The 27982-nt window shown below is 35.1% G+C and overlaps 1 protein-coding gene and 5 non-coding genes across 7 annotated transcripts in view; all 6 read left to right on the plus strand.

The window, feature by feature from the left end:
- The first annotated feature begins 2161 nt into the window (after positions 1–2161).
- On the plus strand, positions 2162–2233 carry TRNAP-UGG (transfer RNA proline (anticodon UGG)). The gene has a single exon. It is a non-coding gene; the product is annotated as a tRNA-Pro (tRNA).
- Positions 2234–7345: 5112 nt separating this feature from the next.
- Positions 7346–7417, plus strand: TRNAP-UGG (transfer RNA proline (anticodon UGG)). Its single transcript has one exon. It is a non-coding gene; the product is annotated as a tRNA-Pro (tRNA).
- Positions 7418–7918: 501 nt separating this feature from the next.
- On the plus strand, positions 7919–7990 carry TRNAP-UGG (transfer RNA proline (anticodon UGG)). Its single transcript has one exon. It is a non-coding gene; the product is annotated as a tRNA-Pro (tRNA).
- A 1353-nt stretch (positions 7991–9343) lies between these two features.
- On the plus strand, positions 9344–9415 carry TRNAP-UGG (transfer RNA proline (anticodon UGG)). The gene has a single exon. It is a non-coding gene; the product is annotated as a tRNA-Pro (tRNA).
- A 6759-nt stretch (positions 9416–16174) lies between these two features.
- On the plus strand, positions 16175–16246 carry TRNAP-CGG (transfer RNA proline (anticodon CGG)). The gene has a single exon. It is a non-coding gene; the product is annotated as a tRNA-Pro (tRNA).
- A 10892-nt stretch (positions 16247–27138) lies between these two features.
- The window catches only part of hoe1 (OCA2 melanosomal transmembrane protein hoepel1), a 98639-nt gene continuing 97795 nt past the window's right edge, over positions 27139–27982 (plus strand). For both annotated transcript variants that reach the window (XM_069829454.1, XM_069829455.1), the window contains exon 1: positions 27139–27270. The gene's annotated coding sequence lies outside the window, so the exon portion shown is untranslated. The remainder of the gene's footprint in view (positions 27271–27982) is intronic.

Here is a 27982-nt window from a genome sequence, read left to right on the forward strand (position 1 = left end):
AATTTGTTCCTCCTGAGATTCAAGAGCCCCCATAACAAATTGAAAACTTACTTATCGGGGTACATCCGTTATCAACACACTTTTTATATAATATAATATAATATAATATAATATAATATAATATAATATAATATAATATAATATAATATAAACATAATAATAAATCTGTAGGCAAAACTTTTCTGTTAATTTTCGCTTTTCCAAAAATAATTGGTTATAACAATTAAGAAACATGTTAAAGGAATTGTCATTGCACCAAATGAGTGGTCTCTGGATCAAAATGATCGCATTTTAATTATGCAAATACAATTTAAATTAAGTAACATAATAAACGATTTATCCTTCTATCAAACACGAATGTTCCCTGGATCAAATGTCCTATTTTAATTATGTAATTACTTTATATTTATTTCTAACGGGTGCAGCGGAGCGCACGGGTACGGCTAGTTGACAATATTCTTATAAATCAATCAACCTTGGTCTTGTAATATTTGGCAGAAGAATTAATTTCACTTAGCAATTGTTTATTTTGCAACACAATCCTCACTGAAGAATGATTTTACAACAAGCATTGATTTTACTGATTTTACAGACAATTTATTTTTCTCATCAGTCCATAGAGTGCGCATGCGAGAAAATAAACCTTCGACACACGCATTTGTTCCAGGGATACACATAATGAACTCCAATACCCTCTTCAAATTTGAGAGTTCTCCTTCAGTACTTTTGAAAAGATCCACCCAGGCTTCATCTAAACGTTTGTTGTTGCCTTCACTCGCCTTTAGAAATTAATAAGTCACAATAAGTGTTTCATAATAGCATATCTACAGTCACCTGCAATGACGAAGTGCGATGTTTGTAATTTGTAATGTAGAATAGACATTGTAACTTCCTTTAGTGGGAGATCGTGCGTATTTGCTTGGTTTCCGCACAAAACCAATCCGCGGAAAGTCTAAAATTCCACATTCAGTATTCCCAACCTAACACACATAACAATTTCCCTCTTCTTACCGCTTAAGTGACATATTGATTTTACTGCTTTAGGCTTTTAACATATTATTTTTAGAGACGTTTAACATAGTAATAATTATAAATTGGAAACTTACCACTGTAATTTCACCTAAATTGCACTGTTAATTATTGTTTTTAAATATTTGCAAAAATTAAGTAAACTCTACAACTCCACTAAAGTTACTGCAATCGTGATGCAAGTAACATTAAGGAAGCCGTGAAAAAATCAACAAGATTCCAGACTCATCATGGCGACTACTTTGACCGGAAAAATTAAACTTGCCGATGTTATTACTGAAATATGTTATGTAAATAATATTGGTAAAATATTAAAATGAAAAATAAATAATTACATAACCTTACCGTTTGTTTTAAGTTCGCATTTATAGACTGGGGGGAAAAAAAAGACATACGTATATCACGGCCTGCTGGAGTATAGTAAACACAGAAATCATTTTAAAGCAACAATGTTGAAGATAGATTTTTTTTTTTGCAAATTTGCCGTCATTGAACAGAAACCAAGATGGCGATTTCATTGCAACTAATTAGAAATTTCTCTTTCAGGTAGGCCTATGTAATAAACGATCTTCGCACAAAATAATGTACGATACACGAGCGGTATGTTTTCTTTCAATTCTCGGAAATTAAAAAAAGCTCAACTACGTTTCGCTTTTTCAAACTTTTCCTCGAACATGAAAACTTCAACATACCGCTCTTGTAACGCATATTACTATTTTCTCAGTTTAGAACTCTAAAATATGGGATGGAAAGCTGTCCCGAAGACTTTTCTGGGGACAACGGGACGCATTAGCGGAAAACGGGACGATCCCGTATTTTACGGGACATCTGGGAACTCTATCAATAATATACAAATGAAGTTGTTTTAATTAATTATTCAAGAAATCAAGTCAACCACAAATAAGAATTATTGCAACTGAGATCCTAGAGCGCATTACTGAAAAACGAGATAAGATTATTTTAATCATGTCAATTTTTTGCTGACGAGAAAACCGCATGGCGATGCTTTCAAGGTCGTACCTGAGGCTACAACTAATGATGACGTGAACAACTGGAAGATGCGTTGCTGACATGACACGATTTGTAGCCAGCACACAGAAGAGAAAGTAATTAACAGAGTTTGTAACGTACTGGCTCAGTGGTCTAGGGGTATGATTCCTGCTTTGGGTGCAGGAGGTCCCGGGTTCAAATCCCGGCTGAGCCCTTAAATTTTAATTACATTTGCTTTCTCATTGAAATCATAGAAATTTGATTTCGCAAAATGCCTTTTGTTACTAATTTCACACAATGTCAAAGTTAAAGGATAAGTGCATTTCGTGTTAGTTATGAGTGGTAAGGTCAATTTTTATTTTGCTTTTTAAGCTCTTGTTGCCTGTTTTAAGAGTAAAGTCTGGCCTAGTCCACCGCTGTGGAGTAGTGGTCAGTACGTCTGGCTATGAAACGAGTGGGTCCGGGTTCAAATGCTAGTTGGGACAAATTATTACCTTATGCAAATCTAGTCTTTCAGGTGAAGCTCTCTGTTAAGCAGATTTGAATAATTTCAAGGGAAAAATTATTCAAATTATTCAAATTATTACCTGTTGGGATTTTTACCGGGATTTTCCCTCAACCACTTGAAGCGGAATTGCTGGGTAATTTTCGGCTTTGGACCTCTGACTCGTTTCGCCATCATTGATTCACATATCATCATGAGAGCTAGGAACTTCGTACCGATCTCGTTATTCAGGGTGCGAGCAGCCAGGAAATGTGCATACAAAACGGGCGACCTGCGCGAACAACGGCCTCCTTGGAGTGCATCATGTTCATGTTAAGAACCCTTACTGCATGCAACAGGGCTATATCGGCAGTGTGGAAGACGTTTGAATAACAACATATTGTTCTACTGCAAATGTGAGCGAGATTCATGCCCTGTATAAACATAGTAAGTTTCCTAACACGTTATGTATGTATGTATGTATGTATGTATGTATGTATGTATGTATGTATGTATGTATGTATGTATGTATGTATGTATGTATGTATGCATGTATGCATGTACGTACGTACGTACGTATTAAAAATTATTAAATTATGGTTTATCTAACGACGCTCGCAGCTGCAGAGGTTATATCAGCCTCGCCGGTGTGTCGGAATTTTGTCCCGAAGGAGTTCTTTTACATGCCAGTAAATCTACTGATATGAGCCTGTCGTATTTAAACACACTTAAATGCCGTCGACGTGGATCGGGATCGAACCCGCAACCTCAAGCATAGATGGCTAGCGCTGTACCAAGTACGCTACCATGGCCGACTGTATGTATGTATGTATGTATGTTCAGTTTAATCTTAGCATGTAGGCTTTCACGGCCGGTGTCTAGTTGAAACGGAGCTTCCGGGCTAAGATGCCGTGGTCTACTGGTGCAGATGTTCCCAGACGTTTCGTCTACTATACTGGGGACAGAACATCTAGAAGCTTGGAGACGGTTACTTTTACTGTCCGACCACCCCCTCCTTCCGCACTAGCAAGTACACGGTACCATTCAGCTGCAAAACATTTTTTGAACAGACGTTATTGTATTGTAAGAGCGCAGCTGGGATCAGTGAAAGCAGATGGTCAACGTTTTCAGTTTGTAGTTCAAAGACAGTTCTGCTGTGTGTGGGTTCTTCTGTAGTGACGTCACTGAAGCCTCTAATTGTTCTGTCCCCGGTGTACTAGTAGCCGCAGTAGTAGACGAAACGTCTGGGAACATCTGCACCAGTAGACCACGGCATCTTAGCCCGGAAGCTCCGTTTCAGTATGTTCAGTTTGTTTGCCTCTTTGGTTTTTACTTAGTAAACGTTTCAAGATATTTACGAAATGTACTATTTTATTATTAATCTGTTGTTTTTCATAATTTCTGTAAATGTTACACCCAGTGTGATATTTTATAGGTATAAATGATATAAATATGTAAAGAGCAATTGCATCAATGTCAATCTATATGTATGTAACAATTTATATAGTTGTACATGGACATAATTATGTAACTACTGTGTGCATTTACGAATGCCCCATAGGTATTTCTTTTCCGGAAACAGGAATATATTGCCTTGACGACGAGTTTGTTTTCCTTTCCACTGTACGTTCCTATTTATATGAGTAGCTGTATTTTGATGACGTCGCACCTGGCTGGAAATATTCTGCATAGGGCGATAGCTATCGGTACGAAGTTCCTAGCTCTGATCGACATCATCATCATCATCATCATCATCATCCATACAATTATAGCCCGGGTTAAGTTCACGGTGCGGCGTGCTGTACTTGTACCTATAAGAGCGCGACTGTTCGGCTACCCAATCATTCGCAAGAATAGGAGTGATAAGCAAAATAAGCCTATAGTGTAAGCCTTAGGGGTCCCTCCCCCGTTTAAAAAAGTGCCTGACCTATACCTAGATCGTATATATACCCAGATTGCTAGACCTTATAGGCTTTGACGATAACAACTTTTGTCAGGTTTACTATGCTGCCATCTAGTTGTTACATAAGGAGTCACGTCATAACTCCCATTTGAATTGTATTAGGGATTGTATTGACATCTCGTGTTCGTTTACGGCGGACAGGTGGCGATCCTGGTGGTTATTCTCTTCAAACTGCTACCGATTTTAAGATAGGGATGATCGATCTGGTATATATGTGTTCTGGGCCTACACTTACCGTCTTACTTGACGTTTTACTTGATCAGGCAAGACGTATCAGTCAAATCGTTGTGTATGGACGATAAAACGGGTGTTTTGTCCGAATTGAATGAAGACGGACGATCTACCAGAAAACTGATGGACTGGAGGTTCGTTTTCAGCTTAAGCATAGGCAAGTATCGAACATGGCATCTATGGAAGTCACTTGAAAAAATAAAAGACGACTTCTAAATTAATATAAAGGAAGAAGAAGTGTTTGTTATTCCACGATATCTATGTAACTGGGCAAAAATCGTCAGTTAAAACACAGTAGTTTGGAGATGGGTTTTTGTTTCGTTTTTCACTTCGTCTTGACTTCCGGAAGTCAGAAGTTAAGTAATATAAAGTAAAGTACTGGATCCGTATTCAGAGACTGTACTTACATTTCCCTTGACAAAGTCAAATGTAAGTAAAAAGCAAGTGAACTTGATGTTCCACGTCATCATATGAGCCGTTCAGAGCAGAAGTGGTGTAAGTCAAAATTAGGTAATGAGGTTTAAAGTAAAAATTCTGTAAAATACAGCGCAAAGTAGCAATTAATATGCCCTTCTTGCTATCCACTGACTACTAATAGTTTAAATAAATTGAATATTCATTGCTACTTTGTTCTGTATTTTACAGAATGTTTACTTTAACCCTCATTACCCATTTTTGACTTACACCACTTCTGCTCTCAACGGCTCATATAATGACGTAGTACTTCCAGCTGATAGCTGCTCAAAACGAAAAGTGGGACTACATTTCGTTTCAGACCTTTATTTTTAAAAGCATACATTGAAAGGGACAGAACCGCAGGTGAAGCTGTAGGCCTACATCAAAGAGCTTGCTTAAATATGAAGACGTGGTGAAAAATAAACTCGACGTCGTTTAGATTTCGGCAAAGAAGGAGAAATAGGACAAAATTTAATGCACAAAAATATAAGTAATATTGATAATATTAATTACATGAGAACTGAATCAGAATTTTAAGCTTATGATGAGTAAATTATGTTAATATAAGGTTAAGAGTCATTTTTATTCTAAGAAAAAAATCATAGTCCATTGCAGATAATATTTGACAAACTCGTTGGCCCAGTTTCTTCAACCTTTGTTAAATTATAAACTTATATAGAACAAATGATTTACTTAAAAACAGTAATTAATATTTAGAATTATGATAGATGGCATGTTTAAAATAATTCTGCCAAATGGTGATTAGTGAGATGTTAGTTTTTGTTTAATTGCCAAAAAGACAAGTTTTTGGATATTGTGAGTAGTGAGTTAATACATATTCTAAAAGGATGAAAGTTTTGACTACATTATACCTCAACCACAGTCTAGTATTCTAGTATATACAGTCATGAAGCTCAATAAGTAGTAAATATGCATCCATAGATAGTTGCTAACCACTAGGATCACTAATATCGCCTCATTACAAACAATGTAAATTTAATAATCTGATTGGCTATGTACTGTATACCTTTAGTAGAGCCATCGATGTAGCTTAGTCGGCAGACTCGCTGGGCTGCTGATCCGGAGCTGCGTTCGGGTTTGGATTGGATCCCTCTTTGGTCTTCGGTTTCTTCCGAGGTTTTCCACATCCGTGGGACTGAAGCCGGATGGTCTATGGCGAGTCTATGGCGAGTCCTTGGCATCAACCCCTTTGATTTGATTACCTGGTTGAGGTTTTCCGAGGTTTCCCCAACCAAAAGAAAAATGCCGGGTAATATTTTGACGAATCCTCGGACCTCACTTCATCTCACTACATCTCGCCAAAATGTAAAAAATTGCACAAAATTGTAAAAATTGTAGAAAATTACTAAATTGTAAAACTATAAAAATTTGTAAAAATTGTAATTGTAATATTGTAAAATTTTGACTTGTTCCACATCTTAAAGCTTCATTGCTCATGTAAGATTTATGGAATAAAATAAATGAATGAATGAATGAATGAATGCGAAATAGTACTAGCACAGTCTATTGTTTCTAGCACCCTCACAACTCAAGCTTCGTGGCTGTATATACTAGATTGTGCCTCAACCTCGATGATTAATTATGATAAATGTAAATGTCTAAAATGCGGAAGAATGACATTAATTTGGAAAGTTGTTGAGTTTAATGTTATTACCAAAAAATAAGGGGAAAATTTCAGTATTCGGATTCCTCACTGACAATTATATCCTAAAATACTAAAAAGAGCAGATTTGTGTGCGTTTGTCAAGTGCGCATTATCTTGCTTAGGAAAAGGCAATTTTCAGTGCCAGTAATTTATTTTTGTGTGCACAAGTTTGGAATTTTGAAGTAAGAGGGAAAGGAAGGGTTGTGTGTTCTGAAAGTTATCGAAATAAGGGCCTAAATAATACAACTGCACCGAGACTCTAGATAACAGCACAGTTGGTAGACGTGCGGGTATATCTGCTAATGTCAGCAAATTCCGTGATCAAGGAATCGCGAATGACAGAATTATAGTGATCTAATCTGTAATGTGACGTGTTGACATGATTTACGTCGTAGAAGATAAGTTGTGCAGTGATAGATAACAATATGTCGTATAACTAAACAGGCTTGTTCACCAATAATCTTGAAACGATGTCAGTAACGGATTTGTACATTGCCACTCAACGTGAAGGCTACGTTTACGCATCGGCTCAGTGGTCTAGGGGTATGATTCCTGCTTTGGGTGCAGGAGGTCCCGGGTTCAAATCCCGGCTGAGCCCTAGGTTTTTTTGTAACTGACAAAAGTGATGGTTAGCTTGCTGTTATGTGAGACAGAATGAATTATGTCTGTTTTCCGGAATACACTGAGAAATGAAGTATGTTCACACTTTCTCCGTCTTTTGTAGTCCCGTACATTTATCATTTCACTTATTTTTTTCTGAAACTATTTGTAGGAAGAATAATAAATTTATGGTAATATTTGAGGTCACACTTAATGTAAGGGAAATGTTAAATAATTTTTTTTTCTTATAATTTTAGTTTTATTTTCGTTTATTATTTTTTTTTACCGGTGTCGAGAATTGTAGCAATTTTGCGTATAATTTGCTCTGTGACAGATATTGAAGATGCATTTGTGAACACAGATTTAAAAATAAAAATAAAATAAAATATTATTATTATTATTATTATTATTATTATTATTATTATTATTATTATTATTATTATTATTATCAGTGACGGATTCTACAATGCCATTCAACGTGAAGGCTAAATTCTTCACCGGCTTAGTGGTCTAGGGGTATGATTCCTGCTTTGGGTGCAGGAGGTCCCGGGTTCAAATCCCGGTTGAGCCCTGGGTTTTTTGTAGCTGACAAAAGCGATGGTTAGCTTGCTGTTATGTGAGGCAAAATGAATTATGAGTCTATTTTCCGGAATACACTAAGAAATGAATGTACTTTCACACTTTTTTCATCTTTTGTAGTGGCGTACATTTATCTTTTCACTTTTGTCCGAAATTATCTGTAGGAAGAATAATAAGTTTATGGTAATATTTGAGGTCACAATTAATTTATGCAAGGGAAATGTCAAATATGTTTCTTTGATATTTTTAGTTTTTATTTTCGTTTATTTATTTTTTTACCGGTGTGTAACTTGGACTCTCACTCTGAGACAGGAACATAAGTTAAGGGTGTTTGAGAATAAGGTGCTTAGGAAAATATTTGGGACTAAGCGGGATGAAGTTACAGGAGAATGGAGAAAGTTACACAACGCAGAACTTTACGAGTTGTATTGTTCACCTGACATAATTAGGAACATTAAATTCAGACGTTTGAGATGGGCAGGGCATGTAGCACATATGGCCGAATCCAGAAATGCATATAGAGTGTTAGTTGGGAGACCGGAGGGAAAAAGACCTTTGGGGAGGCCGAGACGTAGATGGGAGGATAATATTAAAATGGATTTGAGGGAGGTGGGATATGATGATAGGGACTGGGTTAATCTTGTACAGGATAGGGACCGATGGCGGGCTTATGTGAGGGCGGCAATGAATCTGCGGGTTCCTTAAAAGCCATTTTGTATTGTATTGTCGAGAATTGCAGCAATTTTGTGTGCAATTTGCTCTATGACAGATAATGAAGATGCATTTGTGAACATAGATTTGTTATTATTGTTATTGCTATTATGATTATATATATTTTTTATATATATATATTTTTTTTATATATAAGAGGGGAAAAAAAAAATATATATGATATGCGTAATAAATCACTTTGTGATTTAAGACGGCGCCTATACCGTCGGATCCCGGCCAATCAGTCACTCATCTGAGTGCACCTCAACACATGTATGGACTTCGGTCCTGCGTTCATAGACATCTATGACGTAGTGCAGAGGGCGGCCACTAGAGGGAACCCAAGAGATGGAGCTTAATCTGAGACGATTCTAACCGGCGTCGGGGTTGTATCCGGCGTGGCTTAGTGGATAAAGCATCAGCACGTAGAGCTGAAAACTCGGGTTCAAATCCCGGCGCCGGAGAGAATTTTTCTCCGTTCCATCACTCTTTCATCATATTATGATTATGATTATTATTAGATTATTATTATTATTATTATTATTATTATTATTATTATTCTGCACTTAACGAAAGGATAGGGCAGTGACAGATTTCATAATGCCATTCAACGTGAAGGCTAACTTTTTCCACCGGCTCAGTGGTCTAGGGGTATGATTCCTGCTTTGGGTGCAGGAGGTCCCGGGTTCAAATCCCGGCTGAGCCCTGGGTTTTTTGTAATTGACAGAAGGAATAGTTCGCTTGCTGTTTTGTGAGACAAAATGAATTATGAGTCTGTTTTCCAGAATACACTGAGAAATGAATATGCGTTCACACTTTCTTCATCATTTGTAGTCGCGTACATTTATCGTTTCACTTTTTTTTCTGAAATTATCTGTAGGAAGAATTAATACATTTATTGTAATATTTGAGGTCACAATTAATGTAAGAGAAATGTTAAATAAATGTTTCTTTGATATTTTTAGTTTAATTGTCTTTTATTTTTTTTTTTTTTTATTTTTACCGTTGTCGAGAATTGCAGCAATTTCGCGTATAATTTGCTCTGTGAACATGATTTATTATTATTATTATTATTATTATTATTATTATTAGTCTATTATTATTACTATTATTATTATTATTATTATTATTATTATTATTATTATTATTCTGTACTCAGTGGCGGCTCCTGCATATTTCTTAAGAGGAGGAAAGAAGTTAACAGTGCAAAATGACACCTTCTTGAGAGAAACAAGCTACAAATTAGCCTACATGCATACATGTAAGACCAGTTAGTGTTAGGGTTGGCCTTCCCTTTTGTATAGCAATAATCTGTTTTTTTGTAAACTGAGTTTCCTAAATTGTTCAAAATATAATATGTTTTCACTTCCATTCATTGTTGAATAATTTCACAAATTAATAATTACAAGAAAATTCACAACCTCGCAGCATTTTTCACGCACACTACAGCATCACAAGTGTTGGAAGAGACCAGCTACTAACACGTAACCGGAACCGTTTTACGGAAATAGGAATGGGAAATAATCTGTTAGGAAAGCGAGAACCCTGCACCCACCCACGTGGTCTGTGTTGCCACATGTACGAGTACATTTTACAAGTTCAGTATCACATGCTTTTGAAGAATATCAGTTCTTGTAAAGTCATACTACCATTATTGTTCAAAACTGCCGGTGGCAGATTAATTTTTTATGTTAAAAATAATGTAGATTGCAGTACCTTCAATTTCAAATATATTTGTACAAAATTGACAACTTGGCTGTTGTCCTGTCTAGTAAACAATGAATGGAAGTGAATTTCATAGGCCAAAAAGATCTGCGATACTAACTTAGAACTACTTCCTCTTTGTTTTATATAAATCCTACTTCAACTTTCATATTATATCCTCGAAAGTTTCAAACCATGAATATACTGTAGCTTATATAAAGTGCAATGAATATATTTTGATTTATAATTTAAAAAAAAAGTTTATATGGTGTCTTTCATAGCTTTGCGTTAAACTGTTTTTATTGTGTCTCCTCCTAGATGACGTGTTATAGTCTGGTTGAATGCCGCATCGTTACATGGCAGCGGTAGCGAGTTTGCTGCAAGACCAGTCGGTTTCTATTTCCCGCCCATGCGCTAATTCAAAGGAGGATCTCCTCCCTATCCGTTCATTTACTTGCTTTAAAACTCTGCTTCTTTCTCTGGCCGCTAGCGCGCTGTTGTCTATGTGTGTTAACTGCAGTAAAGGAGGAATGGATTGACTTTCCTCCACACAAACAATCTCGCATCCTTCTCACAGTTTTCTAGCAGCACATGAGTGCGCGTGGTTTAAAACTCGATCAACCGAGGTTTTCTTATAGCTGTGAACTTAAAAATTATCGAATCTTTCTCGAATTTCAAGGCATATATTATTTCATTTGGTATTTACTTTCAAAAGAAGAAAAATGTGAGGAGGACGTTCCTCCTTTACCTCCCCCGAGGAACCGCCACTGTCTGTACTTAACACTTTGGCGTATTGTTTTGTACACTGGCTTTATTAAACATATTATTTTGATACATCATCGTTGTCATAGGTCATCATAGACCATGATATCAAACTACCCACCATTATAAATTTGAAGTTATGTCTTTGTTTTATAAAGCGATTGCACAAAAAAACATATGAAATACGTATATGATGTTATATTGATATTGCATTCGTCAAAATTAGGAAACTCGTTTTTCTCGTTCCCTAAACGTTGGCTCGTGCCATAAAGTTTAACATTATAACTTGTTTCATACAGTAATATACAGTCTGATCCGTTTGGTAAGACATAAAATAAAATTACTATACAATTTATAATGGAGGTGCTGTAGAATTCATTTCAGCACGGAAGTTTTGTATCATCATTGTTAACCCATAAGAAACAAACTCAGCAATAACCGAATAAACAAAATTCTTCTTGAATAGATGGGTATTTTCTGACGAAGCAACCTTCCATATCAGTGGGCTAGTGAATACCCATAATTCAATCATATGGGGACGTGAAAATACGATCTAAAAGGTAATATTGATCAAACATTTTTTGAGGGATTTATTACCGTATAAATTGAGTTGACATGTTAGAGATTTTATTTAAGTTGTAGATATGTTTACTAAAAATAACTCAAAACGAGGCGAGATGGTGCAAGTCTCGTGTGGAGCGAGATGAGACGTGAAAACGCGAGAGAGGGTGGAGTCTGGAGGGAAAGTAGCTGGATGCAAGGTAGTGTGGTGGGGCATAGGGGAAAGGTGGTATCCGTGTTTTGAAAAATTTTCACATTAACATTCAATTAATATTTGAGTAATTTATCACGTAAACGTTGTCCGGGTGAACAAAATACCCCACAAATATTATTATTTTTTTAACAATTATGCCACATTTACAATCTGTCTACAATAGACAATAAGTAAATATTATAAAAGAATATGACATGAGTGGAGATGTTATCCCATGACAACACTCCAAAAGAAAAATAATAATGTTTTAAATAGCTGCAGTAAATATGAATGGAAGGTCAAGAGCATTGGTCCTTTTAAGTCTTCTTATTGTTTGACTATTATCCAGCAAATTTAATGCATGATGATTCGGATGTTGATTTAATCGGTGCAGGTAATTTTTTGCTGAACTTAGAGATTTATTCTTTTACGGTTGAAATGTTTAGATCATGATGAATGACATCATTACGGACATACCATGGTGCAGTGACAATGGAACGTAAAGTTTTGGACTGAATCCACAGTCTACTATATACAGTCACGAAGCTTGAGGTGATTTTTTGCAAATCTCGCGATAAAGCGCTCCAAGCGGTTAGCAACTAGAAACAATAGACTGTCCACGGTCGACTTTGGATTTAGAGTGGACTGAGTCGTATTTCCATCGAGTGCTAGGTCATTGCGCATTTCGCATTGATGCTCGTGAAGAAAAATCCTAACATCTATTTCTTATTTTACTTCTAGATGCAAAAAGTGGTTAATAAACAGCAGGAGGGAAGATCTAATGACAAAGAATGAAGCATGTCTTTATAATAATATAAAGTTTTGCTCTCTTCATTTTGAAAACACACAATTTATGAATGAAAACAAAAATAAATTAATCTGGAATGCAGTTACGACTTTATTTGATGTTTCAAATAAACCTGTTTTGTTATTACCTGCAGCTGAGAAACAAAAGCTTTGCACTAATTCTACGTCTGTATCAGCTGATTCCTTGAATAATTGTACATTTTCAGACAACTTAGGCCTACTTTTTTTTTCAAAGGATATGTTTTTAATTATAGCTGTTAATTTTGTTATTGTTATTTGTTACTTTACTAGAGACGTAGAAAAAGTAAGTCTGTTACAATAAATTTTATTGATCACGTTTTATTTCCAATTCTGGTGTGATTATTATTGCTTAACCTCATCCCACTTTGTTAACTACGTAAGCTTACACTACAAGTACCGGTACACGTAAGTTACTCCCATTAATTCATATTTCCATTTTTATTGTTATTATATTATTGATGTAAAGGGAAATGCAAATTAATATTTATTGGTTTCATAGTTCATTATCGCTATAATCTTGAATGAGTGAAGCGATTATAGTAAATTTCAGTTCGTTTTGCACAAACAAAAATAATATTAACCTATTTCTTGCAGGTATCTTCGAGTTTATGGTGGAATTTAATATACTTCTTTAAAATAATAAATGAACTTCATCCATTTAATATTTCAATAATGGAAGGACGGTGTTAATTTTTCCAAAAGAACACGACAACGAAAGTGTAACATATTTTTGTCATCTGCTAGAGGCGATAGTAGCGATCCTAGTGGTGGGCAACTACCCATGTTTGCATTTTTACTACATATTGAGCTTCGCGACTGTATATAGTAGACTGTGCTGATACCTCTGCAGTATTTCAATGTTTGAGTTGCTAGCAGTTCCCCACAGTTGGATGCCGTATGTCCAGATTGGTTTTAGTATTACTTTATAAACAAAAAGTTTATTTTCTAATGACAGTTTTGATTTAGGTCCCAATAACCAATAGATTTTTGATGTTTTAAAATGTAATTCTTTACGTTTAGTTTCAATATGTTTACGCCATGTTAAGTGGCGATCTAAATGCATACCTAAATATTTAACATCGTCTGCTTCAGGAAGTTCTTTGTTGTACAATGTTACAGGAGGACAGTTATCAGTTCTGGTTCCGAAAGTAACATGAACTGATTTGTTTTCACTCGTTTGTATTCGCCACTTAATTAGCCAGTCTTCTGTTTCTTTCAATTCATTCTGCAGGATGGATCTTCATGTGAAGCAAGAATAGCAATGTCATCAGCGAAAGTAGCCAGTAATAACTCATTAGAAATATTTTTATAATTTAAAAAAACACGCTATTAGGTTATAAGAAACAATTAAGTTGCTTAGTAACGTACGAATAGTGCATATTAATCTATAGTAATGTCACAAGAGGTCTGAGGTTTGCTGATAAATCTACTCGTTTCGCTCGTGGATTTATTTCGGAAATTTCAGACCTCGAGTGGCATTTATTAGGACTATTTTGTGAATAAAATAAAAATGTAAATGATATATCCCTAACATTCGCTCACAAAATGTTAATAAAAGTATATTTATGAATACTTAACCTATTCAGACATTGTGAAGTTGAAATAGATGAATAACGATTACTGCAATAAAGAAATTGAATGTTATTCAGTAATGCCAATTGAGAAAAGCGAAATACAGGTTTAAAAATGTTATTTTCATGTAGGCCTACTGCTCTTTTCTCTTATTATTATTATTATTATTATTATTATTATTATTATTATTATTATTATTATTATTATTATTATTATATATGTCTCGTGACGAGAATTGTACGAAATGGAAATATAAAAATTGGAGATTTATCCTTCGAAGAGGTGGAAAAATTCAAATATCTTGGAGCAACAGTAACAAATATAAATGATACCCGGAAGGAAATTAACTATGGGAAATGCGTGTTATTATTCGGTTGAGAAACTTTTGTCATCTAGTCTGCTGTCAAAAAATCTGAAAGTTAGAATTTATAAAGCAGTTATATTACCTGTTGTTCTGTATGGTTGTGAAACTTGGACTCTTACTTTGAGAGAGGAACAGAGATTAAGGATGTTTGAGAATAAGGTTCTTAGGAAAATATTTGGGGGTAAGAGGGATTAAGTTACAGGAGAATGGAGAAAGTTACACAACGCAGAACTTCACGCATTGTATTCTTCACCTGACATAATTAGGAACATTAAATCCAGACATTTGAGATGAGCAGGGCATGTAGCGCGTATGGGCGAATCCAGAAATGCATATAGAGTATTAGTTGGGAGGCCGGAGGGAAAAAGACCTTTGGGGAGGCCGAGACATAGATGGGAGGATAATATTAAAATGGATTTGAGGGAGATGGGATATGATGATAGAGAGTGGATTAATCTTGCACAGGACCAAATGCGGGCTTACATGAGGACGGCAATGAACCTTCGGGTTCCTTAAAAATCATTTTTAAGTAAGTAAGTATTATAACAGAAATAGGTTTTCATTATCTGCTGAACTCATAATTTAATTTAAACATTTTTTAGTATAATTACAAGTAACGTGATTAACACATTAATTAAACGAACAATTGTTATGAAGAAGTGTCATTTTCTTTAGAGACAATGGACATGGAATTAGAAGATGTAGATGTGGAAATAGGATTTCGCACTTTATTTAGTACAATGGATTCGTGCTCATTGATTTACGTGGAAACAGTTGGCGTCACTGACTAAACAAAAGAACGACCATGCGATAAATTGATAGTGATAAATCGAGCTGCAGAAATTATCGCGATTTATGACTGTGATCAGTTGGAATTCAAAATTTCATTACACTTCTTTGGCCGAAAATGGAATGACGTCATATAAACTAAATAGTCATGCTAATTTTTATTTTCAGATAACCTATAGATTCTCCAGAAAAAATGTTGAAATATAGTAAAATTATCGAAAAGTGTAGGCCTACCTTTCCTCTTAGTCAATGTGCTTTATTTCCAATCATTTTAACCTGTTCGAGCTGCCGTAGCATAGGCCTAAATTGAAGACAAAATATCGTATGAAATTTATTTTCGGAACGCAGACTTCGATTCTGTACTGTTCCGGAAAATTCCGGACGTATAGCAATCCTGTCCTATAAAGAATTGCCCCGCCTCGTATTCTTCGGTAGTAACAGAAGTATTCCGACTACATACCGTACGTACTTGAGACAAAAACAAATAATATATAAAAATGCCATTAGCAAACGCATGTGTTCCCCTACACACTGCAAGTACAGTCCTCTTTACCCGTTTACTCCCTTGTCACCCCAAAATTCTCATTTTATCCTCGAAATTTTTGTCATAGATTACCACATTTCTCCGTGAAAGCTGATCAAAGCCTTAATGTCAGCATTGAGATCACCATATTTCAGCTACCTTAGCAACTGGCTCAGTGGTCTAGGGGTATGATTCCTGCTTCGGGTGCAGGAGGTCCCGGGTTCAAATCCCGGCTGAGCCCTTGTATGTTTTTAATGTGTGTCTTTGGTTAAAAGTTCTATTGTCAAAATCAAAATTGTAATATTGGATCATAAGAAGTCGTGAGTTTAATGAATTATACTTGACTTTGGAACAGTTAAACCGAAGACTACATGTTTGTTATCAGATCAGTCAAGGTTATTGTCACGTACGCGAAGTAGAGTAGTTCAGATTTTTCCGTTGTCTCCTGTGACTTTTACAGCGAAAGTGTTATTTTATTACTTGTAAAAGGTTTGGGTTACAGGAGAATGGAGTAAGTTACACAACGCAGAACTACACGCAGTGTATTCTTCACCTAACATTCGGAAAAATACTTCCTTAGTCTATTCTTAAATACGTTTGATGTTTGATAGTCTCTGAGATTACTCGGTAGGGAATTCCAAAGTCAAGGAACTGACACAGTGAAAGAAGGTGAATATGAGGATGTTCGTAGAGAGAAAATGGATAATATTGAGGAGTGTTGTGATCGTGTGTCTAGAGCAGCGGTGATCAAAGCGGGTGTCATGATTACATCGTGTAATCACAGACATACAAACGGGTACGAGGAGTTTCCTCTACATTGCTGTGTGTTTCATTCACGTACTGAAGGCAAGCAATGGCGGTATCATGTCGCTCTACAAACTCTGTCTCTACAAGCAGTAAGAGGTGGTTTCGTAAAGAATGAGAAGGAGAACATTTTTGTTGTTCTGTCGGACAAAAATAATATGTTTACTTGCTCAACGTTCAATTGGGAGTATATACAGGGACATCATTTTATTTTTACTTCAATTTTTATTGTACCTGAGTTTTTGAATGTACTTCACTCCCACCCCCCCCTACTAGTAAACTTCCAACCGTTCTCCAAACATAACGAGGCCGCGTATGCAGTACTGAGTTACTGAGTATAGTACGTTCCAGAAATATGTTCGCGTTTTCCAGTGACGAAAGAGCTTTCAATATTGAATCATATTTTCGCACAGGTACTGTCGTCCTTTTGCCTACGTCGAATCCAGGTTTCCCCCACCAGCTTCTGTTCGCCCTTCTGTAAAGTCTAGTAGCTGGGCTGTCTTAGCTCTTTTCTGAAAACATTAATTTCTGTTAGGAATTGGACGTCTACGTAATATTATATCAACTGTTTAAAATAACTTAAATAAAAGAGCCTCAATAAATAATTGTCACGTGATTTCCCCCCTCTCTACGACCGTGCGACAAAACCACTTGAACGGACAGTAGATAGCATTTCCGAGTAATTTTATCTTTTTGGATCGGGCAGAAGTGAAGATTAAATTTACAGTACGTAAGGTACTCTTTTATAGAGTAGGTATAGAATTATTTCAACTTGAGTTACTAGTACGAAGGACGAAACTGGTAATTGGAATTAGGTACAATAGTCTACAGTGCGATAATATGCACAAAAGAACTGAAGCCCGTATCGAAATGAACAGCCACCATTTTCAAAAACGTGTTTAAATATCCATATTATGATTATTTTTCAATTTAACTTCATTCTCTATATTGTACGCTAATGTGCTGTAACAGTACAATATACACTACATAATTAATACGTCCGAATGGATAGCTCAGTTCTGAGTAAAAGCACTTATTGTTAATACTGTACTGTATTTTGATTAAACAAAAACCTAATGAAAATTATCAAACTCAAAATTGCGATTTTCCTAGTTTACGTAAATGGATTAACTACTTTTCTTCCCTCCTACACCTAGTAAAGTGATTTGTATTTTACGCCAGTATCATCGAACTCCAGTCTTGGAAGGGGGAGCAAGCGGTGTTTCCGGTTGTAGACCTTTAATCCAAAGGTATAGCCAGGTTAATATTAAAAACATTAGTAAAAATAAAATGATGTCCCTGTAGAAACATTAATTGCCACGCTGAATAATGTTTTATTTTTATTATTATTATTATTATTATTATTATTATTATTATTATTATTATTATTATTATTATTATTACTACTACTACTAAGTATGTGTTTCTATAATTCTTCTGTACGTGCACCATTTAATAATAATATTGTAGGTAAAAAGATTCAATATTATGTGCCAACGAACTGTTAAACTCCAGGAATTGACATGTCTTAAGACTTAAATCATAGCCAGGAAGAGAAAGATGAGATAAATAAATGTAAGGAAGTCAGCTACCTAATGGGGTTTGAAATATCTCGTGCTCTAAATCCTTTTAATAGAACAGAATTTCTCGAAAGAGTAATGATTAAAATAACTTAAATAACTTGTCCATAAGAAGCTTTTAATTTTGAAAAACTACGAATTTCTCGACCAAGTATCGAGAGAAGAATTTAGAAAATTCCTGATTATATTCAAGAGGAAGGTTAAAAATAATAGCAAGAAAAATCGTATATTATTCACTGGCTCTTTATGACAGCAGTGACATTACTGATACAGCAAAGCTTGAGATTTTTATCCGCGGGATTGATGAAGATGTTAGTACAGGAACCACCACTGGTTGTAGTTCTCATGCCAAGTACAGGGACATCATTTTATTTTTACTTCTATTTTTATTGTACCTGCGTTTCTGAATGTACTTGACTTCCACCCCTTTCACTAATGTCCTTGCTAACGTCAGCCCGGCCGCTGTTGCTAACAGTGAAGAAAATAGTACAGAATACAGTGTGTTTCAGAAATATGTTGCATTTTCTATAGAAGAAAGAGCTTATATTATTGAAGTTTATTTTCACACAGGTATGGTGTGTAGCATAACTGAATTTATCTGTGTGGACTGAGCACAAGTGAAGATTAGAGTTACCGAAAGTACGGTACCCTATAATATGGTACGGTACTTAACAGCATTATTTAAACAAGAGTTTTGTTTTACTGTTAGTAGGTATGAAGGACGATGATGGAAACTGGAATTACAATATAACCGAATGTGAACAACAGTTTTTTTAACGCTTTCCTGATTATATTACGAAATATTTTCGTAGAAATGTCATTAATCTGGTAGATAAATTTAGAGCAACAGAAAGCAAGAAAAGTGTAAGAAGGCCAACAAAGGGGACAGAAGATGCTGTAGAAGATGCTAGAGAAAGGCTGCAGTGAAGTTGTAATAAGTCGGTCAAGAAGTTAGCTGTAGAAATTGAGGTTTCTTACGGAAGTGCTCACAAAATTCCCAGGAATAAATTATGTTAGTAATATGCTGAATAAAGTAGACATTACATAATGAATATAACCTCCTGAAGGGTTGGGTTTGTGAAAAAAAAATTGTTACTACTCTACTGTCTTTTGATAAAATACCGTAAAAGTAATGATCAAATTGAAAATCGTAATACTGTATTTCCCTGTAACATAAATGGCTACACTACTTTTCTCTCCTCCTATAGCTAGTAAAATGATTTGTTTACATATTGCACTAGCAACACCAAACAGGGGAGTAACAGTGTTTCCGAGTATAGCCAGTTAATGTTAAAAATGTTGGTAAAAATAAAGTGATGTCCCTGTACCTTTCCTCCGTCTCCTTACTTCATAGGACGTCTGTCGCATGTAATCACTGCAGCTCGAGTTTTGGTCACCACTGGTCTAGAGTCTAGAACTAGGTTATGATGGGTGGATAAATTTTGAAAACGGGGTGTGAGATAGACTGGAATGGAGAAATGCAATAATGAAAGAGGAGGGAAAGACAGTGGATTTTCCTGCGATCTTCTAGTCGGAGCTAGGACAACATTTGATAGTGTTACGTGATCAGCCCGGCGAATATTGCAGATGAAACGAATGCACATAACTTACTTATTATGATCATGTTGCAGTCTCTGCTCCAAAGTAACGCGTAGGTCAGTGAACAGAGTCATAATACAGTAAAAGGATCAATTTGGTTTCAGTCTTATTTTCTAACATTTTGTCGATATTAACGGTTTATATCGACATAATGTGCTTTTAGTATCATCACTATATGATGTACTGGAGAAATATTAGACCTATGTTGACCACTTAAGATTTTTATGCCTCTGTACTTAAATTGATAGGTGCCAATACCGTATTAATGAAAAAGCTTGTTAGATTTATATTTCCACTGTTGTTACATTGTAGAATATAAAATAATAGAATTAACGAGTTGCTGAAAGTGTTGTTAAGATGTTATATAATATTAGTAGTGGTCTGCTAGGAATTTTTTCATTGGTCCGAAAGAGTGAAACTCACACGGTGCGAGGTCTGGACTGTAGGATGGGCGACTGCCGCCTCAATGCCTCTGACATTGGGTGGAGTTGCAGCGTTCACTGGTCGGCCGGAACGTGCTTCGTCGGTAGATTTATTCGCCTCTCTTCGAAGAACCTGCACCGCCTGGAGATGTTTCTACGGTCTAGACAATCAGCACCATATATCTCTAACATTTCCCTGTGAATTTCACTCGGACTTTTTTGTTTTGCTCAGAAAAAATGTACTACACCTCGCTGCTCTTCACAAGCAGACGATGCTATACTAAAAGCCAGGTTATGAACCGACTAAACCAGAAGCAACGTTCTGTTGGTCTCTTTCTGAGCTCTGTTGCCACATAGTGGGGCGAGATTCAAAGCATGTTCAGCGTTTGTCACCGATATGTTTAAAATAACTACTGTATATAGTTCTCGATAACACTATCCACAATATTAGTAATTAAAATTACTGTTTTAAGAAAGCACGAGCTAATGACACTGGTACGAAATGCGACCCGTAATGCACGTGGTACTGAAAATGAACTGGCTACACTGTCTCCGTGATTCCGTTGCCAGATTTTCGTTAGCAGACGACATTTTCACGCGAGGTCCAATGAAAAGCTCCGTTCTCGTTCTCCCCTCCATCCCCCACACTCAACGTGTCATCGCTGCACAGGCTACCCCTCTAACCCGCACTTTCCTCTCGCCCATCCAACTACTTCCTGTTTCGTCGGTTCATAACCTGGCACACGTTCCATCTTTATTCAGTAGTTACCGCTCGTTCCGCCAGGGTGACACCTAATCGAGCCATTGCTGTCTGTAGCGCAAGATTCAAACTAACTATCTGCCAACTTTGAACGTCCTAACCAAAATATTATACCGTAAAGAAATTGTTGTGCGTTACTTTCCGATCCTCCCTAGTACTTTTGTAGAGTCACCAGCGTAGCTCAGTCGGTAGAGTCGCTTGCCTGCTGATTTGGAGCTGTGCTCGGACTTGGGTTAGATTCCCGCTTGTTTTTTTTTCCGAGGTTTTCCCAATCATGAGGCAAATTTCAGGTAATTTATGGCGAGTCCTCGGCCTCACATCACTCGACAAAAAAATTGTAAAACTTTTGACTTTTTCCAAATAAGTTAAAGCTTCAATGCCAATGTAAAGATCTGTGGTATACTTACTTACTTTGGCTTTTAAGAAACCCAGAGGTTCATTGCCGCTTCACATAAGCCCGCCATCGGTCCCTATTTTAAGCAAGATTAATCCAGTCCCTACCATCATATGTATGTATGTATGTATGTATGTATGTATGTATGTATGTATGTATGTATGTATTTATTAGCACTACAATTGGGTATATACCCGGTGGCAGTGGTATATAATATACAATAATACTATTACAATAATACAATAATTACAGCAATAAAAAATAAAATAAACGTAAATTTACTTCTAACTATAAATAAATAGATGCAATAAACCTAGGACTATAAATAAAACTATGCTATAATAACGCCTACAATAAGGAAAAGTAAACCTAACCTATTTCACCCAACTATTACCAATTTAAGTAATTACATATCACCTTAATTAAATACATATCACCTTCATTTATTTACATATCATCTTAATTAATTACATATCTCCTTCATTTATTTACATATCAACTTATTTGCATATCATCTTAATTAATTACATATCTCCTTCATTTATTTACATATCAACTTATTTACATATCATGTTAATTAATTACATATCACCTTCATTTATTTACATATAATCTTAATTAATCACATATCTCCTTCATTTATTTACATATCATCTTAATTAATTACATATCACCTTCATTTATTTACATATCATCTTAATTAATTACATATCATCATAATTAATTACATGACACAACTTAGTTAATTGCACCTTCCTCAAATCCATTTTAATATTATCCTCTCACCTACGTCTCGGCCTCCCCAAAGGTCTTATTCCCTCCGGATCTGTGGTATACAATAAATTAAATGAGATATAAACGAGTCTAACAAAGGCAGTGAGCGAATGTTTTTAATTTCAGCAGTGAAAAGGATTTATTTTCATACAAAGTCTCAACCATCCCTTCTTCCCGCAAGTCCGATTACAGGTATTGAAATCTTCATCATCGTCAGGCTCGGAGATATTCTGTGCCCACTAGCACAATTTTGAGCGGATATTATAACTATTGAAATGACGATGATAGATATTGGAATAGTGAATAACGGTGGAATGGAGGAAAACGAGACAGTCTCGAGTCAAACCACCAGAGATACCACTCCACCATCAGTGGGATTCCAACCTGGGTCCTCAGCGCTCTGCCAAGTGAACTACCAAGCGAACTGAAATGCCTTGGTTTTGAGATTATAAGAAATGCCTTGCGTGGAATGTAGGGAATGAAATCTCCTATTTGGTTGCACAGAAATTATGTATGTTTAAGGGGAAACTACTGTGAAATAATGGTGAAAAATCAGGAAAATCCACATCATCATCATCATCGTCCTTGCAGTATTGGGCCTAGTGACCTGTTACGGTCTCCGTCCATTTTTTCAGGGGGCGTCCCAAAGATCGTCTTCCATGTGGTATATAGCGGAGAATTTGTCTTGGGAGTCTGGAATGGTCCATTCTATTGACATGGTTAAGCCATTTTTGTCTATAGTGGTTGAGATGTTCATAAATAGGTGTAATTTTCAATTCTTTTGTAATTAGTTCATTCCTTTTGTGGTCAAGCAAGCTGTAGCAGGCAGTCCTCCTTAGAAATCTCATTTCTGCAATTGTTAGGCGTTGAACATCTGAGTTTCGGACAGTCCAGGCCTCACTACCATACATGAGGACAGGTCTTGCTAGAACTTCAAATGCTTTTAACCTGGTATGTTTTTGGGTTTTCGTGGTTGTGAAAACCTGGCTGATGGTTCTTAAGGCTCCATTAAAATGTTGAATATTTTCAGATATATCAGTAACAGGTAAATATGTCAAATTATAACCTAAATATTTAAATGAGTTTACCTGTTCTAACGTATGGGTTCCAAAGAAAATTTTACTCCTAACTGGCTGTTTACCTTGGAACGCCATAATTTTTGTTTTGTTTGGGGAAATTTTCATATTGAAATTTTGTGCTATCTACTTTTTGTTTTTATGTTCGTAATTATATTTGAACCTTCTAGTTTCATAATAGAGTTTCATTTCCTATTTGAGAGCCCTTCAAACTGTGTCACGTGACTTTTATACATTGTAATAGAGAAGAAAGAAATTGTCAAAAATTACAAAATGTTCCTTGTGGCTATACAAACGAACTCCGTCCTAACCTTCACCGTTCTAAGGTACCATTCCATGTAATGAAATGAGGCCAAATATACATTGCGTGAGTTGAGAAAATTGTTTTTATTAATGCTGTTTTCTCGACTTTCAATTTTAAGCAGTTCCTTGAATAAAAAAGCTCCTCGCACAACATTTATTGTCAGATTGGCCTGAAACTTCTCACAGAAGTCAATTAAATATTGATAAATAAAATTTAATTAACATTTGTATGAAATATTAATATTAAGTTCATTCGTGGCGTATTCATATTGCACTTAGAATAAAATATGCTGTAATAGTAAATTCATGAAATAAAAAAAAAATATCGTGACTGTCTATTTAGACTGAGCTCAAAAGCTAACTAATTTTTATCTCTATGACTATTTTCGGGAGGAAATTAAACGCAGAATAAATATGGGAAATGCCTGTTATTATTCAGTTGAGAAGCTTTTTGTCATCCAGTCTGATGTAAAAAAATCTGAAAGTTAGAATTTATAAAACAGTTATATTACCGGTTGTTCTGTATGGCTGTGAAACTTGGACTCTCACTTTGAGGGAGAAACAGAGATTAAGGGTGTTTGAGAATAAGATTCTTAGGAAAATATTTGGGGCTAAGAGGGATGAAGTTACAGGAGAATGGAGAAAGATACACAACGCAGAACTGCACGCTTTGTATTCTTCACCTGACATAATTAGGAACATTAAATCCAGACGTTTGAGATTGGTTTGAGATTGGCAGGGCATGTAGCACGTATAAGCGAATCGAGAAAAGCATATAGAGTGCTGGTTGGGAGGCCGGAGGGAAAAAGACCTTTAGGGAGGCCGAGACGTAGATGGGAGAATAATATTAAAATGGATTTGAGGGAGGTGGGATATGATGATAGAGACTGGATTGATCTTGCTCAGGATAGGGACCAATGGCGGGCTTATGTGAGGGCGGCAATGAACCTCCGCGTTCCTTAAAAGCCAGTAAGTAAGTAAGTATGACTATTTTCAAGCCTTTGAGCCAATATTATTATTTATTTATTTATTTACTAGCCGAACCCGTGCGCTCCTCTGCACCCGTTAGAAATAAATATAAAGTAATTACATAATTAAAATAGGACATTTGATCCAGGGAACATTCGTGTTTGATAGAAGGATAAATCGTTTAATATGTTACTTAATTTAAATTGTATTTAAAATATTAAAATGCGATCATTTTGATCCAGAGACCACTCATTTGGTGCAATGACAATTCCTTTAACATGTTTCTTAATTGTTATTACCAATTATTTTTGGAAAAGCGAAAATTAACAGAAAAATTTTGACTACAGATTTATTATTATGTTTATATTATATTATATTATATGATATTATATTATATTGTATTATATTATATTATATTATATTATATTATATTATATTATATTATATTATATTATGTAAAAAGTGTGTTGATAACGGATGTACTCGAATTAGAAAGTTTTTAATATGTTGTGGGAGCTCTTGAATCTCAGGAGGAACAGCTTTTACAACAGCGCAACATAATCTGCTTGGCTCATTACCCAATTTTCTTGCATTGCATTTATTGCATATATATATTTTAATGTATTTTAACACGATTCAATTGAGCATAATTAAAATTTGAATTATACAATAATGGATTGCTAAGCTAACGTACTATTACTGCATACTAAATCAATACACTCTCGTTGTTCGTTAATTCTCTGAGATAAAAATGAATATGTTCATAAACATTAATTTAAGAAATACAGGAAATGAATATACAGAATAACCTATCAAGTTTTCTGTGCATAAGAAGCTATTTTAATCTTACCTGTCCTCAATTCACTCACAAGTCACTGTAATAACATTATAGCATTATGTCCATCCAGAGAAACTACACTTTCCAATGATGAAATAATAATTAATTATACAAATCGGTTAATTTAGCTTCCGATATTACTTCATACAAACACAGAAACATTGTCTGTAGGCTATGTTTCATAGCTTTCGATTGTTGTGTCCAAGGCCCCTTATAGACGAAGTCATTTGTTTTTTATTTCAATACACCGCCTTAGATGGCAGTTGTTTTAATTTTAGAACTCATTTATCTCATTAAATATCAGTCCTATCAAAATGTTTCAGAGAATAAAACTTATCGGAAATCATTTTTAAAGAAACTTTTGTTATGTAACATGTTTCACAAAAATCAATAATAAGCGAGATATTTCGATTCATTTAATTCAGGCCCCCTTATAACCCCCCTTTTAAATAATGTATTTTGAATGCCATATAGCCTAAAATCTAAGTTACAACGAACTTAATATATATTCCAATTTTCATCGAAATCCGTTCAGCCATTATCGTGTGAAAAGGTAACAAACATACAGATAGACAGACAGACAGACAGACATACAAACAAAAATTTCATAAAAGCGATTTTCGGTTTCAGAATGGTTAATTATACATGTTAACACCAATTATTTTTGGAAAATCGAAAATTACCAGAAAAATTTCGGCTACAGATTTATTATTAGTACAGATTTAATACTTTACACTTGAGCTACATTAGGCATTGCAGCCCGAAAGAGCAGAAGCTCGTGCTCGGGCGCAGTTCAGATCAGTTATACAAAATAATAATTAATATATAATAATATAATAAATAAATATATAATAATAATAATAATAATAATAATAATAATAATAATAATAATAATAATATGAACTAAACATTTTTTAAGCTTTATTGCAAGAAACACTTTCAGTAACGTAAATATAAAATATACTTAAAAAAATATAATTTCAAAAATATTATCCCTAATGGCACCAAATTTTGTACAGATGATAGTATTTTAGGCGTGTTTCTGTATTTTAAAATTCATAAATTTTGGATGAAAATTGTAGAAGTTTTAAAAATCACATAAGCGTCCTCTTAATTAAAATCGAAGAAAATAAACCATAAAGGCGCTAAAGGAGCGGAATTATTGCGGTACGCACAAAACTCACAATGAAAAAGTGACAATCATTTCCTTGCAAAAGACCCGATATTCAATTTCGTATGAGAATTTGAGTTACATAAAAGATACCGCCTTCATCTGCGGATATTTTATTCTGCTTCGCTGTATCGACATAACTCAGTCACATATTTATTATAAAATAATGTAGGCCTAGTACATACTATAAAATTATTAGGTATCGATTGAAAGAGATGCGTAACATAACCTCTATAGTATACAGAGGCTGTGTAGGCCTTACTCCTGAGTTTTCTGAATACGACATCTATTGACTTACGCGTAGAAATATTTGGACTGTGTGTAAGACAGAGAAATTATTTAGATATCTGATATAACTCTATGCTACTCCGTATAGAATGAGTTACCTGTTCAACGCAAAGCATTTTTTACGATCTCCTACCCCACTTCCTATTGGTTTGGTATCACGCAGTCTGTGCTCAACCGTCAAACTGATGGATGAGCTGTCCTTGTAGGACCAATTTTATTCACATTCTACAAGTTTTATAATTTTAATTCAATTACATTTCAAATCGTTCCTAGTGTATTAATTTACTGTAAGTATATACTATATGTCTAAAGCTTAATATTGAAACTGAAACTGATTTTTAAATTTTAATAGATATAAGTGCTTTGGATCAGTCTGTGGAAGAAGCTATCCGATTGAGAACTTCAATGGTGGTGATTGTGCTTTAAAAAATGTGATGCCTGTTTATAAATTTGCAAATTTCATAAATGTAAGGGTTAGTTTTTAAGTTCAACGTTTCGCTTTTTTAAAATGTGATCTAATGTTTATAGGCCTATATTATTTAGTTTTTACTGCATTATTTTCAGGTATTTGAGTTCCTTTATGAAAAACTGATCTTCCACGAAACTGGCCTTTGAAGAAATGGAAATCAAATTAATTTCGTAGGCATGTTGGGGTATTTTTTCAACCATATTCTTCGTCCGTAGTTCGAATATCATTTCAAACGCTGAACAAATAGAGTTTGTCTTGATCTGCGTTCATAGACTCAACCTGAAAACGTTCTTAAAATTATGTAGATTTCCCCACGTCCATAATTTAGTACAAAATTTGAAATATTAATTAAAATTTCTGAGCCGAAGTTATCAAATCCTACTGAACTTGTTAAAAATAACCGAGTCTAGGGGTAGAACTCGATAAGGAACTACATTTTGCGTTTATATTCTTTTCTTTAATGTTTATTTTTAATTGGTTATTTAACGACGCTGTATCAACTACTCGGATTGGTGATAGTGAGATAGTAT

This window comes from Periplaneta americana, chromosome 6, assembly GCF_040183065.1.
Source record: "Periplaneta americana isolate PAMFEO1 chromosome 6, P.americana_PAMFEO1_priV1, whole genome shotgun sequence".
Classification (NCBI taxonomy): domain Eukaryota; kingdom Metazoa; phylum Arthropoda; class Insecta; order Blattodea; family Blattidae; genus Periplaneta; species Periplaneta americana.